The 17,018-nt window shown below is 39.1% G+C and overlaps 1 protein-coding gene across 1 annotated transcript in view; it reads right to left on the bottom strand.

The window, feature by feature from the left end:
• Window positions 1-17,018, bottom strand: part of THSD7B (thrombospondin type 1 domain containing 7B) — a 297,299-nt gene that overhangs the window by 222,457 nt on the left and 57,824 nt on the right. The window lies entirely within an intron of this gene.

Genomic DNA, 17,018 nt, shown 5'->3' with positions numbered 1-17,018 from the left:
CAAATTGAGAAACAATATGCTTCACAAAATTTGCACTCACAAACATTTTAGCACTAATTCAGCCCCTCGAAGGAAATTACTGATCAGTTTGAGGACTGACAAGGGAGAAAAGTATTCCCCATTTTTTTAGAGAGAGCTAAACATCTTTGCATGAGCAAAAATAATGCCATGCTGACTTCAGGTAAGTCTGACCACTCTTCAAATACATAAAAGCCCACTGTGGTTTTGGGCAGCTGATGCATTTTAATATCCAATTTATTATTTCTTCCATTAAAGAATTTATCTAAGAATAAGCAGAGGCCTGACAAAACTATTAAAACCACAGATACTCTCTTCTGTCTCAGTCTGTTCATTGAATTGCTTTCCCTCCAAAGCAGACAGGCACTCACAACAGCACAAAGAACACCTGGAAGGTCACAGTGCAGGAGGACGCCTGCTACAACAGCAGCAGTTAGCAACTCCTAATTTGTTATGTCGGATTTTATTGTTCGTTTTCTGCTGTAAATTCTGTTTTCCTGCAATTCTGCTAAGCCTAGGTGAACTACATACCATTTACCAGAGTTTAACTCTCTGCTGACTGGTCCCCATAAACAGCATTTGTTGTCACAGCTATGGATTCAGAGAAATGGGAAAAACAATCCAAGGTAAAGTATTGTAAAAGAAAAGTGACAATTACATTTCCTTTTATTGATGACCCTGAGCACAGTAACCTGCTGGCAAACATCCTTCTTCCCACTCTATCACAGCCCTCGGTGCAGTGTGTCCTGCACAACCACTAACCTTCATTTCACCTTTTTTTTTTCCCTCTTTCCCTGATGGATGCAAAACTGCACAGGGACAGGACAGGTCCACACAAAAGCAGACAGGAAACAGGGCTTGGCTTGGCAGTGCAGGGGCAAGAGAGAGAAAAGAGATGGCAGCTCTAGGCCACTCTCACTCTTTCCCTTTCTTTAAAAGCATCAAGCAAAGTGATTGCATTAAAATTAGGAATAGTGCCCACCTGCCCTCAGTAGTTAGTTTCATTCCAAGGAGCCACTAAAGCCTCCTGGGAGAGAGCTCTTTCTGGAAACAAGATCCACAGGAATTTATATGCTTGAGGAGATGGAGCCCGACCTGAACGAAGAAAAGTTCCTAGCAAAAGTATTTCCTGGAAGGTAAATGTATTTATTCATTCTGTGGCCTTTCTACCTTCTGTTAAATTTATGAGCTTTTATGTTCTGTTATATTTTCAGCATTCAGCTCAAAAAACCTCAGTCACGGCACAGAACGAAGAAATCCCATAAAGTCAAAAAGCATAAAGAGAGATTTAACTGCCTCTTTTTAATTTTTTTTTTCAGCTCTGGGATAAATCCTTGATGCACACTGAATGTCTCACCTACTCTCCAGTAGGGGTGCACACCTGGAACACCCCTGAAACTGCTGCACAGCTCCTGGGCTCTCACCATAGCCCAGTCCAAACACATTCCAAGACCAGGGCCCAGAGGTGCCAGGAATGGTGCCAATTCCCTGGCCACCCCACCAGGATTGCCACAGACAACAGGAACAGGATTTCTCCAGAGCCTCTACACTGCCTGTGCTGCTGCCACCCATAAATTCCCACGTGAGTTCTCTACCCAAGCACATCAGCTCTGTCTGATCTGTCTTCAGTAGCTGCAAAATGCTGAGCTCTAATATATGGCAGCAAGGGAGTCTAAATTATTCCGCTTTTGAGCTGTCACACACACACACAAAAAGCTTTGGATGAGGCCAGACCAGTCTGCCAAAACTGCCAAACAATCTACCACAAAATCTTCTCAAATTAGGAAGAAAAAAAAAAAAAGAAAACAACCTACTTTATTTAGCTTTGGTTGTTCTCCACCTCTCCCAAAACTGTGAGCTATAAATTTCCCCAGAACAGAGCCCATTAACACAATTTCTAACAACCAGTAACACCACAGGTACCAGGCAGCTGTCACCACCATGCCTGTTAAAGCTTTATGTTTTCACAGAAAAAAGCTGGAACAGTAGCTGGGGTTTGGTTTTGCATCAGAAAAATACAAGACTGAAACATAATTATTATACTTAGAAAAATTATACAGGAGCTACCCAGAAGATATTTTATCTACAATCCCACCTGGTTTCCAACTTTCCAATGAAAGGAAATCATCCAGCTTTAAGAAAGAGACTCAAGGAAGGGTCACAATAAACTGAACAGGAGAAAACGAAGCTCTGAAAATTAAGCTTTAGAAATTTGTAATCTTCCTCCACGAGACCAAACTTTATCCTTCCTTACTTCCATAATTTTAGTCTAAACAGCTGTGATAGTTGCAATGACTCTTTACCTACACCTGAAGCTACGCTCATTTTAGGAACATACATTTCTCTGGGGATGTTGTATATGTAGAATAAAGTACCTAGGAATATACATATCACTTGAGTTGGAAGAGAAACCAGAAAACAATGTCAATATTTCATTTTAATATCGCAAAGCAAAATTCAGGGAGCTTTTCAGAAACTTGATTCCTGCTCTTTGAAAGGAAGAAACTTGGAAAAGGAGTTTCAATTTCCAAAACTCCATTCTTATCCTCATCACTTGCACATGAAATCATTTCCTTTGGTGGTGTTATATGGGAAATTCTGCTACTCTCATTTCTGAACAGAATCACAGAAATACTGATCAGCTGTAAGATTTTAAACTGAAAGCATGTTTTAAACAAGACAGACTGTATACAAGAGTAACCCAAAAGACTAGATTTTTTTGAGTTTTCCTATTTATTTTTTTACAAGAACCTCTCAGATCTCTTGGTGCTGTACACAGTCCAGTTCAGCTCCTTTCTCACTGACTAAGAATGAAGTTGGGCCAAGAGCATCTCAGGTGTGTGGTGCTAGTGCAGTGAGGTCTTCACTGCTGCGCAGCAAATAGGAAGCAATGTTTGAATGCTCCTGACTCTTCTAATGTCACCCAGCAATACAGACAATGGCATGAAATGCACAGGCCTCGAGGTTGGCAGAACAGATGGAGCCTAACCTTTATGGGAGACTCTGGTTACACAGCTTCTGCATCTTAAATAATTTATAGGATCTGATCATATGGGAGCTTCAGCTGTGGAAACAGACGCTGCTGAAACAAGATCTGATCCAATCTGTTCATTTGCCACTGTTCAAAACCTGGGAAAGGTGAACAGGTCGCACTGGAGCCCATGGCACTTGTGGGCATGGGATTTCCAGCCCCATACGCTTGTTTATTCCTGTTTATTGCATTCAACACAACCCAGCATCAATTTGTGGTACACCACATTTGCTCTAGCTAATCAACTTTAATCCAATTCTGCTCTAAAACCAAGTAATTTTTCCTCAAATTACAGTTCAGGTGCACTGCAGGTGAAGATGCAAGTTAGGCAATCACTGCTCGTTATCAGCCAAATACTTAAGCAAAAAATAGTAGCTTGCTCTTAAGGTAGAATATTTACAAATGGGTACAGCAGTTCCATGGGATTGAAATGGTAAACAGGACCTCAAGTGTAGAGTGAGGAAACTTTAGCCTGAGAGCAGCATTTCTGCTGACCCCCAGGGTAGGCAGTGCTGGCACAGGGACACTCAGAGGGCTGTGGACACAACACAGAGCAGAGCAAGCACATAAATGTGCACGTTTGCACTTCCACAGAGCAGCAGAGGCAAGTGAGGGAGCAGCACAAGCACATTACCCAGGTCAGAAATACACACAACAGCCCATTTTTAGTATGCCTTATCAAACAGCTGGGGCAGTCTGAAAGCTCCCCAAAACCATTTAGGAGAAGCATATTAAAGCAAAACAGGCCCAGTTCAGATGACTTTAAAATTCCAGGCTAAATTCTGCTTTATAAAAGCTGATTCATGAACAGACCAAATACTGCTGTTCTGGGATGCACAACAAAGAGTGGGGCAGATGGTCTGGGGTGGCAGCAGCTTCACTCATCTGATTTTAATCCATCACCACAACCCTGTCAGAGCCTGAGTCACGTGTGTTTCACTTAACTCACTTGCTCGGTTCACACGAGGCATCCAGAAAAAGCTCACTGAACAAGATGTACAGCTCGTATTTACTACTCAACCCTGCCAGCATTCCTGCTTTTTTAAACAAGATTGGAGAAATAAATTTACTCTTGGCTGCGAGAACCTCGCCAGCTTTTCCATCCTAACTGTGTTTTAATCGGATCAGCCCTTAAACTTTTCAAAAAACAGTATTTAATGAAAACAAACAGATGTACAACTGCTGAACGTCACCGGGAGACTGTTAACATGTGTCATCACCAAGTTTTAATAGCAAAACTAAAAAAAAACCAAAGATTGAGAGTTATGACAGGGAAATACGGTTGCTATAGAAGTCCAGCTTCCACAAGACAACACTCCCAGCAGAGAGGAGTTCCCACGCACAGCCCGAGCAGGTGCCTGTGCCAGAGCCGGCGTGCACACTTCAGCCCCCTGCTGCCCTCCCACTGCCCACCCTCACTGCTGCTGCACCCTGCTGATTCAACAGAAAATCCTTCCAAATATAGGGGGGAAATATAGCTTCCTTCACATCAGGCTTCAAATCGACTCCTCCAGCAGGACCTGAGCCCCTGAGGAGTGGGAATATGGGTGCAAACCCCTGCCCAGGAGAGGACCCATCTCCCCATGGCAGCAGTTCTGTGCTGCAGCCTCCTGCATGAATACACCCACCTGAACAGGTTCCAAGTCACCAGCCAAGGACAATTCCAGACGACAATTCCACTCAGCACACTCAAAAATACCCCCATACACATTATGATCCCTATTTCTAAGAATAAAGCTGAATAAAATGGTTTCTCACTCTGCTTCCCACAGGAAAGCAAAGCAAAGAGCCCGTCTAAACTTTCCTCCCTTTTCTTAATGAAACTTTCATTGATTTTTCATCCTTGTGAATCATTGCCTTGGAGCAACTTCTTTTAGCCGCAGGTTCTCACATTTAATTTGTATGTAAGCTTAAGGGAAAGTTTATCAACAGAGTCTCCAGAAAGATACTAGAAGGGTTTTATGAAAAAGCTATGAAATTCTGCATATGGCATTTACCAGCCTAGTTTAACAAGAACAAAATAAAATAAAAAGAAATCCAGAATAATGCATGACATTAACAATCAGCAGATTCCTGTGACATCCTATGGCACCTCCATGCAGCTGTCAGTGCACAAAGCATATAGAAGTCAGGCTGAATAAATTTGTTCTGAAAAAGAGTAAAAACAAAAAACCACCAGACATTCATTCAGATGTAGTGACCTTCCACATGTTAAAAGCTACCCAAAAATAAGGAGAAGAGAACACGTGTGTGTGTGTATCCATAGCATAACAGGACAGTTTCTGGCACTAAAATGTGTATTTGAGTTGGGCATAAGGAAACTGCTAGGATTTAGTGAATAAATAAATGAAAAATCCATCAGCAATACATTAAGAGACAAGACAGCTTTGCCAATACCAAAGACATAAAAATGAACAAATCTCTGATAATTTATTCTTAAGCTAAAATTTTCCAGCTGCTTCAAGTGCTATTTACATGGGGAAAAAAACAACTAAAATGCTACAGATCTTTTAGCTCTCATTCATGCAAAATACATTCATTTTACTGGTCTAGGGAGGGAACAAATTTATGGGTCAACAAGCAGCATCCAGGGTACAGTAATTCAAGTAACTATTACTCAGGTTTGTCTCTTAGAAAAGGAGGTGTCCTTTTGCTTAAAAGTTAATCTTTTGCGTTGTGACTAATATTGTCTAAATAGCACTGTCCACAAGAAAAGTATTGGCTAGAATTGGCTCCACAAGACCTGAAAATAAGGATCTTTCACCAAGTATCTAGGCTTCTGGGAAAAAAAAAAAAAAAAGAAAAGAAAAAAGTAAGTTGAATCATCAGTCCAACACCTGTTATCTTTGAGAGGTGAAGCAAAAGGAAAGCTTGATGGAAACCTTTGCCCCATTCTCTCATGTCTTTGCACTCAAGTATCAACTCACTAGCACTGTCCTAATGATGACAACCCAGTTGTCCTTAACTACTTCCCAAACTGCCCGATTAAGGAAGGAATTCAGTAGTGTTTCCCAGGTAGTATCCATTAATACCCACAGAACAGAGCCTGCAGAGCACTGCCCACGCAGCTGAGCAAAGCAGAGGAGGGGGCAGAGAAACCACTGCTGGTCACAGCAACGACCCTGAACAACAAACAGCCAGTCACAGTCCCAGGCTGCATTGTGCCAAGGGAAGAGAAGTCCTTGAACTGCACAGGAACAAGCTCAGGATGAAGCCAGGTGAGATTATTTATGCAGTAAGTATCTCACTTCTCACTGAAAGAGAAGTGGCAACACCAGCACCAGGAGCAAAAAGGGGATTTCATAAAGATAAATAGATTAAAAAAAAAATCATGTTTGTTGATAATGACAATTAGGTCTTCTATTCCAAAAAGGTTTAAGAACTGTAAAAAGTTATTGGGATGAGTAAAGGTTAGGGAAATTTTTAAACTCTCACTAAACAGGCCATAGCAAAACACTGAGAGTAAAAGAAAGAACATCTATAAAATCCTACATGAAGCAAACATGAAAAGGTTGCTCAGCTGCAAGATAACTGAGTAATGTAACCTTTCAAAGCAGCAACAGAAAGCGATTAGACCATCCCTTGGATTGAAAATGATTGATCATGCTGCTGGTATTGGAATTGAAGCTGACTATAATGCTTTTTATATAATTGCTTTATTGAATGTAGCATAGCTTTATTTGGCAATATAGTCAGAACACTGTGAGTTTTACCAGTTCTTTAGCTCCTGATACACCACAGACACACAGTTACAATACATTTATCCCAATGACATTGGATTAAATGGCACATACTGAGGTTGCCTCCTGACCTTTCAGTTAAGGTCTAGGGGGAATCTTCTGCCTGCAGAATCATCTAGTTGATTTGAGTACCAGCAGCTTTCCATCCTCTGCATCTGTTTGCTGGTTTATTCCATAAACTACATCAAAAAAACCTTAAATCTGATTTGGGCCCCTGTGTGCTGTAATAATTAAATCATTCTGAAGACTTCGAAAGCTGGCTCATCCATTTAAAAAAAAAATCAATCAAGGACAAAGAAGAAGGGTAGTAAGAAGAAGAGTAAGTAAAATTTTCTTTTTTATATTGGAGCAGATTGAAATATCTATGGGAAAAGCAGTGGGGGTGAGGAGTTGTTTGATTTTAACCTTTGTTTTCATCTATAAAAAACAGCTCCAAAATTTAAATATAACTGCATAGAATTACCTTTTCTCACCTGCTTTTCAATTTCCTTGATTTACTATTCCCTGGTATCACTCCCTGCTCTTTGAAGACAGTCCTGGCAAAGGTCAGCAGTCAATTAACCATCAATAAATACCCAAGATGAGAGTGACAATTTCAGGCTGCCTGAGCTCCCATTACTAAACCAAGCAACATGTTCGAAAGCTCATAACAAAAGGCATAAAGTACTTTGGAGTGTTCTGAACATAAATATAATGCTACCTTTAAAGCAGTAAGTATGAAAAATATCAAAGGAGGTATGTAATACCAAGTTTTATCATCTATTGCACACGTATATTGATTTAACCGAGACACGCTCACTTATCTACAAAGCAAAAAATTGGGTTTTAAGTACTGTACTTTGCAAGACCCTTAGGGCACAATAACATTACTGTCATCATTTACTCTGACTTCCCTGTCTCTCATTTGATCCATCCCCAGTCTTCTCAAAACATTGCAGCTCTGTTTCTATTTCTGCCACCATGCCAGTGCCCTTGGCTGGGTGGCAACACTGTAATTATACACGGGTGACATAAAACACAGGCAAAAATTAAAATAAACATAAACACACACAGAAGCACTGACATCTAAGCAACATATTTAACACTCAGACACACAGATAAATTTCCCAGTGCTGCACAGGCAAGGATGTACTCAGGGTTTGGGGAAGGTTGTTTTGCACACTTTCTCATGTTTACAATTGGGGACAATCCGAAAAGCAAGGTCATCTTGACATTTTGCAGAGGAATGCAGAAGATAGAGGATTGATATTTCCTTAAGAGAAAAGTGGGATCAATAACAGTTAAAAGTTTGGATAAACCCTCATTATCAGATTCCTACAACTTCAAAACAAATCCAAGTGCCTCCTGTTAAATGCAGACACAACCTCCAACCTGCAGAATCACAAATTTCACACTAACAATGTTTTAAATCAAGATACAGCTATACAGCAGCTATGAAATATTTAATGCCAATTGAAAAACAGATGTACTGAGTTAGTTTAACTGAAAATACTGAAGTTTAGATAAATTATTCTAGTGATACACCATATGCATTTAATACACAGAGCTGCAAACAATTCACTGAAATTCATTTTCCCTTCTGCTTGGATACAGCATTATTTTATTAATGCAACCAAGAATACTAAGGGAATTACAATAAAAACATGAGTGCTACCTTATGAGCACTATAATTAATAACAGAACTTCCAGAAAGTTTCTGGTGTTTAATCAATAAAGCCTCCTTTTAGTCCTTGTCTGTAAAAATTCTAATTCTGTACCCCATCCAGACAGTTGCTTCAAAACTCTGCAGCTAATACACATCAAAATTGAATGCATAGAAAATTTAAAGTATAGAAATAATTTTTTCTCTATCCAGTGTCTTCACTGTGAAGATCTTCAACAGACAGAAGAAAAGTGTTTGTTTTGCGTAGAAGCAGATGAGTGATATAAATGTAACTAATGGGTCAAAAGATGTTAAAGATGTCACAAGTACTGAAGTTTTCCCTTCAGCAGCTTCAAACCTGTGAAAATTATGATTATAAATGTCACCATGTAGAGAAGTAAAACATGTCTCACATGTAGGTGGATATTATTACACTATTGAAATTTGAAGGTCTTTGGATCTCAGGGGTGACAGAATAAACCCCAAAAGACACCAAACAGTGAAAAATTTCAGGTGGAAACACAAACACCAGATGTCCCCTGGATTTAACCACATGGGTGGCACACCCAGTCATGTTTCATATTTCTGTTGACTTATTCAATGGGTCAAAAAAATCCTGATAAAGACTTAAAGAAGTACCTACCTTGCACATTTAATTTTTAAGCATATTGAAAATATAATGCTTTAAATGTCAGAATTTTTCAGAGGCATACAGCATGAACTATTCTTGCAAATGAAGCGTAGGAACACCTTTAAAGCTGCTGTTGACTAAGCCAGGGAACACGAACCCTTCATTACCACTTAATTCTGTGCAGGGTATAAACACAGCCCCGAGCTCACTCACAGTCACTTGGGCTGTGCTGGTGACATCAGCCCCTCCCCAAAGCTGAAAATCTGACAGCACTGCTTTACAGAGCTATGAAGAGCTTTTAAAAGGATCCAGGGAAAATAATACAACAACCAAGCAGCAAATACATTGCTTCAGGTAACTCAGGGAGGTTGCCTGGTGCTGTCCCTGGGATCAGCTGGGTACCACGGCACACACACTCAGCAGCGTGGGCTCTGCGTTGGAGGTGCTGGGCTGGCTCCTCTTTGAACATATGCCCTTTCAAGTGAAATTAATCACTCTCTTTATCACTCCTGCAGCATATGGAGCCATAATCATTACCCAACTGCTGGGAAAGAAATGAAACCACTAATCGCACGGGGAGCAGGGCTTAGCATTCAGAGCAGGAAAGTTTTTATTAAGTTCTCATTTGAAAAGTGATTTTTCATGGCTGGCCTTCCAGGACATGCCACACAAAAGCTGGATCTGCTGCAGCAACTGTCTACAACTCACCCCCAGCATACAGAACCAATGTATTTAGAACCGTTATAATGAGGGTTTAACATGCTTTTCCAAACTTAGCTCTATAATCCTAAATCACTATTACAAGCAAGTACTACACGGAGACAGATTCAACCATGAGCTTTAAAAGGTCTCTGGAAAAAGGAACTGCAGAATTCTGCAAAGAGGTAGAGAACAGGCAGTGGCATCAAGAGCAAGGAGCAGGCAGTGCCTCTGGAATCACACCCTGCACTTGGACTGGTCTCAGTCCAGGCAAACTGAAGCTCTGACACTCAAAACTCCTGCATTAAGTGGTCATTTCATCATACCTATCCACTAGCTGAGTCTTAGTGAATTAAATCATGTCAGGACTATGGAAATAACCTGAATTACCACGAAATATCCCTTCCAACTTCTCTATTTCATGTTCCTGGCTTTTGCCATGCACATTTTTTGAAACTAAGAAAGAATGCATTTTTTTTTTTCTTTTTAGAAAGAAAAGAAAAAAATAATAAAATTATAATGGCAGGATTCTATTCAAAAACAGCAGCAGAAAAAAAAAATCTAGGGAATAAGGGTACCAGAGGGCAGATTTCCCAAACCTCATGAAGAGTCCCTAGAAAGAGGCAGCAGCATAACTTGCATCCTGAGAACAACTACATGTATTTTAGGGATTTCTAATACAATTTTGTGTTATTTTCACCCACAGTTGTGCTCTACACAAGAGCTGAATGAGGAAGTGATTACCCTTATATACTGAAGCCATTCAACTAAGTGGCAAAGTAAAACCCTTAAGATAGACTTATTTAAAAAAAAAAAACCTGCAGGGTTCTGAACAAGGGCAGCAGAATAATTAAATCGAGTACTCCACTAAAACAGGCTGAAAATGTGATCATCCATTTTTAATGCTATGCCTATACATAACAACAGAAATCTTTCCAACAGCTGCATTCAATTAAAAAAAATTAACCCCAAGGAAAAACTACAAAAACATCCCAATCTGTTTTTCTTGCCACTCACTGTGCTTCTTTTGTGACTGAAATATGTACAACAATACAATCCAACAAAGTTGAATGAAAAGTACCACAATTCCAATAATAAGCTATCTTTTTATTTTTTAAAATGAACTATTTAAAAGAAACCACTTTTGCAGATTTTCCCCTGTGACCCCCAGCTCTGTTCCCATAGTAACCATTGAGGAAAGAAAAGGATGAGAAGCCTAACATACTTTTCCCAATACCAACAAAAAACAGAAAAAAGCACCTTATTCTCAAAAACCATTATTCTCAAGAAGAGAAGAGGGACATTAAAAGATTAGTGTGAATCTCCTGTGTAATCTAGTTTAAACCACCACCTACTGAACATCTGATGCTGGTTGACAAAGATGTTTGCTAAAGTAGGCAGCCTTACTGTAAAAGAACTGCTGAAATAGTTTTGCAAGCCCAACAATAACAAAATAATCAGGCACATGCTGCAAAAGCTCCCCCCTGAAGGCAGCCAGCCCACAGCCAGGCTCAGCTCGCCTCTGCCAAGGAACTCCTACTCCAGGCACATCAAGTGTTAATTTCAGCATTTATTTCAGGGTTCTTTCAGTTCCTCCTCTGCTTGCCTTTTTAGTTGGATTGTACTCAGTGCTGCCCATACTGCTGCTGGAGTGCTTTTCTAAGAAAATATAATAACTCAAGGATTCCTTCTTTAAGCAGTGCCACCAAGAACCTCCTTCTGCTGTCCGCAGCTCCCCACAGGAAACCAGAGCTAATAAACAAGCCAAGTTTTACAGACAAGGAAAAACAGCACCAGTTTAAGTATTTCTGTATCTCTAACCAGCATCCCAAACTCCTTCAGGAGCTATTCCAACGTCTCTCATGCTGGCTGGCACTCTCTGTGCCACAGGTCCTTCATCCATGTCCCATACACGGCGCTTCCAGCCCAGTGGGATGAGGACAAGACCCAAGTGGGTGTGCCATGGGCTGCCCTGGCATTTATCCAACCCAGCAGCAGACTTTAAGCACCTGGAGGAAAGGCCAGGCTGGAAAATGATGTTCCAGCATAAGAAAGCTTTTCCAGCTTTTATGGAAGTCTTCTGGTGTACATTTGTCTTGTTCTCTGCCAAACTCCCCCGAATCTCCTGGCTGAGGACACAAGGTCTCCACCAACTTTGAAATGTCTCACCCATCTAAACATGAATTGACCAATTCCTGCAAAGGTTTATAAATTAAGGCAACAGGTGCATCCCCACAGCTCCAAGACAAGCTGGATTCAGCTGTTGAGAAAATAAGACTAGTTGATGATACTACTATCAGAAGTGGAATAAGATGGGTGGAGCAGCAGAACCAAATGTAATAAAATGTTGAGATTCATGGAACAGAAAGGTGGAAATGTGGAAAGGAAATTGTAAGGAACAAAGAAGAAAGAAAAACCAAATATTTATCAATCTGAAACAGCTGCACTTCTGTCTGAGGAAATGTGAGATTAGCTTTGAGGCCACTCTTAAAGCTTCTCAAATATCAGTGACTAATATCAACCAGCATATTAAATTTTGCTCCTAATGAAATTTTGCAAAACAACTTCCTTTGCATCTTCAAATGTTACTGGTTTTTTTAATGTTTTGTAGAAATAGAAGCATAATTTATACTGTCTCATAAAATGTTATTCATAAGTAATTATTTTAGACAAATTTAGAAGTAAGTACTATTTTTTTATTTAAATCACTTTTTTAACAGCTACATAATGAAACTACGCCAACACATTAAAAACAACTACACTGCTTCAAATGAAACTGTTCATTACAAGATATTTTTTAAAAAATTATTCTGAGATATTCTAAGCCAGACATTTATAATTCCAGTTAAATACAGTAAAACATCTTAATTGAGATTTGATATCATTCTGAGGAGCAGTGCTAAGAAAGTATTTCATTTGACCAACCAGTTCTAAGAAATAAGTTTACTCACAGGGGTCCAGAAGCTTGGTATCCTCAATTCATAAATGCATTAGCAGCAATGACCAAAAGAATAATTACTTAAATTAAAGAGCAGTCTGGCTCAGGAACAGAAGCATAAACTGACCATGAATAAAGTAAAGGTAAAAATAAGAAGATTTATCATTCTAGAACCACTTCTCATTACCAGGTTTATGCCAGTGTCCTGGTTATTTTGAGAACAGAACTTAATAGGTTTTTTTAAAACTACTAACTGCTTCTGCTGTCAATACTACAAGACTGCAATCTATAACCCTGGAGCATCTCTTCTGTTCCAACCTCTTAGCATAGCAAAGATCTTTTGAATCATACAAAGTTTGATTATATCAAGGCCAAATTTCCACTTGGAATTTTCAGCATTTAAAACTCCATCCACCAAGGCAGCATAAGAACAAGCAACAACTAGAATTTTTACCACACAATGAGAAGTTTGGAAGCATCAGTCAGATACACCACAAACCATCCAGACACCACACGAAGATCACTAAAAAGCCATTTGTGCTTCATTCATGAGCTGTTGTCCCAACAAATAAAGAAACCACTTCATTTAGGACAGATAATTACACTTATTTTGTTCAACTTTGGGAAAACTTCACTTGTTGCAGAGCTATTTTTGAGTCTCCTTTCAGCAGATTTGAGCTCTACTGTCCTTTGAAGACCTGGACTCCTTTTAACATTTGGTGTACGTAGGTAAAAGCTTGTCTTTTAAGACATAAGGTCAAAGGCACTTCCAAACCAGCACTTGACCTTCATGAAATTACAGTCTTGAGAAAGGGCATTTTATGGCAGTATTATCAGAGAACAGAGAACAAAAGGCCTTTTTTCATCATAGCCAGGGCTAGCTCACCCACACTCATGGGTGGTTCAAAGGTTCCTCCACATTAGAAGTTGTTCCCTGAAAAGTTCATTTCGTCCCTTTTCCATTATGGATTGTTTCTGAAGAATGACTAAAGATCAAAACCCATCTGCTAACCCTGTTTTAAGGCTAACTTTCAAATACAGGTAGTAACTCCAAAATTAAAGTTTTTATATGTTCACCTCGGGCAGGAGTACTTACAGCTCACACACCTGGCTCCCAAAAGCCCACGAACTCCAGACGTTTAATGGTTTCTTCCTCAGGTAAAAATCTCTCTGCTGTGATCAGAATCATTACAAACCCATTTCCCAGTCTGATACCTCACTTTCAGTGCTCTTCCACTCATATCAGGGAGCATGTCCCTGCTGGGCTAAATAGCCATCCTGATTCATTTTTTCTAGAGCAGGAAAACTCACTGGGACACAACATCTGGGTTTCTAACAGTCCCCTTCCTCCCTTCCATAGTAGACAGAGGATTATTCCCTGATAGATAGCATTTTTACCTGGATTGAAGAACCATTTTTCTAAAAATTAGGGCATTTTCATCCTAGAAAAAACATTTTTACAATATTTCCCTCATTAAAAAATAAACCCATGTCATTGCTTTAGCTCTGAGAGCCTTTTATGGGCTATGTCCCTTATATCTTGTATTCTGTTTTTATTTTGGGGGAAACACCACATGCCTGGGGTGTAGTTTATGGAGGAGCTGAAGACACCAGCAGTGAAGGGGACCCAGAAACCTGTCCATGAACTACAAAAAGAATATCTGGAAAGAGACACTCCAGCACTTTGTAATCCTAATATCAGCCCCTTCCTGTAAAGTACTCAAAATATTTGCTTGTTTCTTACACTTAATTCTGATTTTGGAGCTAAATTTTAGAGAGTCAGTCAAAAAAAAAAAAAAAAAAAAGAAGAAAAGACAACTAGAATTATGATGTGGACTCATGTATGTGTCAATATTCTGTATAGAGTTTTAAATATTCTATATAGAGTTTTAAAAAAATTAAACCCTGAATGGCCATCACTAAAACACAGGCATACTGGCATTGCAGAAATTCCAGGAACTCTCAGGATTACTGAAGTGTTGGAGAAAATTAACATGGTGAAATATTCAAATTGCCAATTGGCAACTGCACTAAATACTATTAATTTACAAGAATTTAGGTCCAATTAAATTTAGCAAGTGCAAGAAAATTATTCAGCCATTTCATGTTGCTGAGTGATTCAGCTGATATGATTATTGTTTTCATGTTTAGTGGCCACTAAATGAGCATCTGACAAGAAATGTCTGGAAACCAGAAGACACGGATATTAATTTGTAACTTCTAGAAGGCAAAAGTTCAAAATAAATGGTTTTAAGACAGGTCACAAATAAGCAACATGCAAGTGACAGCCCTATGAATAGCTGAGGGAAGAGTATGTATAAAATTACCTCACACTGCCAAGTTCTCGTGTTTTAGAATTTCAGAGCCTGGGGTTTTTTAGATGCAGCGGTTTCAGTACCGTTGTTTTCCCCTAGACCAAGACCACCAAACCCAGAATGAAAATGTACAAGTATTCATTAGATAGTGTCAAGGACTTAGCTGAAAAAAAGTCTATATTATAAACTGCAGCAATGATATGATGTTTCTCCTTTTCCCCAGCCCCGTCCATATTAAGGATGCCTCCCTGGATTTGTGTGTGCTAGGAAAATTTATTTCAGTACATATAAATTCATTTTCATAAAGTCAGAGCTTTCAGTAGCATAATCTTATTTAATTATAAAGCATGACATTTCAATAAGAAGTTGAATCTCTCCCCAGCAGGTAAGTAACTTGCCATGCTTACAACAGACAATTCAAGATTTAAAAACAGAACAGATCATCCGCTTTCCCATTATGGATTGCTCATTTCTCATCAGATTATTTTATTAAGTAAAAGGACAACAGCTGCAGGTTTTCTTTCTACTAGAATGGATCTGCTCAGCTTTTATTTTAAAAGTTACTTAATTTTTGGTTCACTGTGCTGCGCTTTTATTAACTTTTCATTATTTAGTATTGGGCACAAAAGTCCTCAAACTATAGGATGATTTTTTTATACAATTATTATACAAGCCACAGATCTCAAGAGATCAAGATTTCCATGATGTACATCCCAGAGTTATTTTATTATTAATATCTTACCACAAGGGGTTATGCTAACTCTTCTACCTCTCCTGATCCACCTATTCCATTTAAGTCACCACCCCTCTCTTTCCAAAACACTTTCTTTTAATCTTCTGAAAGACAAACCTTTGTGACTAATCACACCTGAAAAACCTTTTCAGTTAAGGTATGAAAATGTTTACAAAATCAAGACACATATACCACCCTGACAGCAGACTGCCATTTACTGCCCCTTGTGTTATTTCTCAGGACAACTGCAAAAACACAAGATTCAAGATTTAGAAATGCTGATGTTTCATTACTACTGCAGAGGAAGTAGGGGCTTCACAAATTGCACTTAGTTTCTCAGCAAAACAAAATGTTTTGGGTGAACATACTATTAATTTCAACCTGGAACTAAACATTTGGGACTCAGATGTAACTTTATCTAACTTTCAACAAAATCCTTCAGTGGGGGAAAAAAGGGAGGGAGGGGGGTAATGTTTACAAATATTGGAGAAAAATCTTTTTTTCTCAGTTGGGACAATACATTTAGCTGGAACTCACAAGGTATTTTCATGTGGAAAACATATCAGTCAAAGTTGTTTTCTACCTCATGCCACTCCATAAGCAGAGAAAGTACATCAAAATACTCTTAGGATTTAAAGTTTTGAAAGTGACTCTCGAGAGATCAGATATTTTTAATCCACTGTGGGAGTCACGAGAACTAACAATTTTCTTGTGCATCTGGAAGAGGAATCTTAACAACAATCCTATTGTGGGGCTTTCAGAGCGTGGTGCCCACAATCCTGGGCACCAAATTTTCTTAGCTCTAATTACATCTGCCCCAGATGCCTTTGAAGCATTGAAAGCTTCTTGTTTTCAGCTAGAATCATCAAGTCAAATTGAAGTTCTATGATTAACAATGCACAGCCCTAATGACTGAAGACAGACAGCACTGAAGGCTCTAATTTGTCTTAAGAAAACAACTCTACCTTTCAAATCTTGTTCAAAAATCATGTAAATAACAGTGAATTGAAGAAAAGAGAGTCACTGTTTATTTCCTCCTCGTTTCACATGCTAGACAGTGTAATGAAAAAGTCTTTAGAAATACAGTATCATGCTGTACTTTACCAGCCCTTCCCCAGCTTCCTACACCAGCAGCCAGGCAAGAAGTTTGTGTTGATCCTGACAGAAGGACAGGAGTTCTCCCAGAAAAACTGCTTCATTTTTCCACTAATTCAGTCTATTACCTTCTACAGAAATGTAATTAAAAAATAAATAACCAAAATAACAAAGAC

Source organism: Vidua macroura, chromosome 7, assembly GCF_024509145.1.
Source record: "Vidua macroura isolate BioBank_ID:100142 chromosome 7, ASM2450914v1, whole genome shotgun sequence".
Taxonomy (NCBI): Eukaryota; Metazoa; Chordata; class Aves; order Passeriformes; family Viduidae; genus Vidua; species Vidua macroura.
The sequence above is the reverse complement of the archived record's forward strand: the minus strand, read 5'-3'. Positions and strand labels throughout refer to the sequence as shown.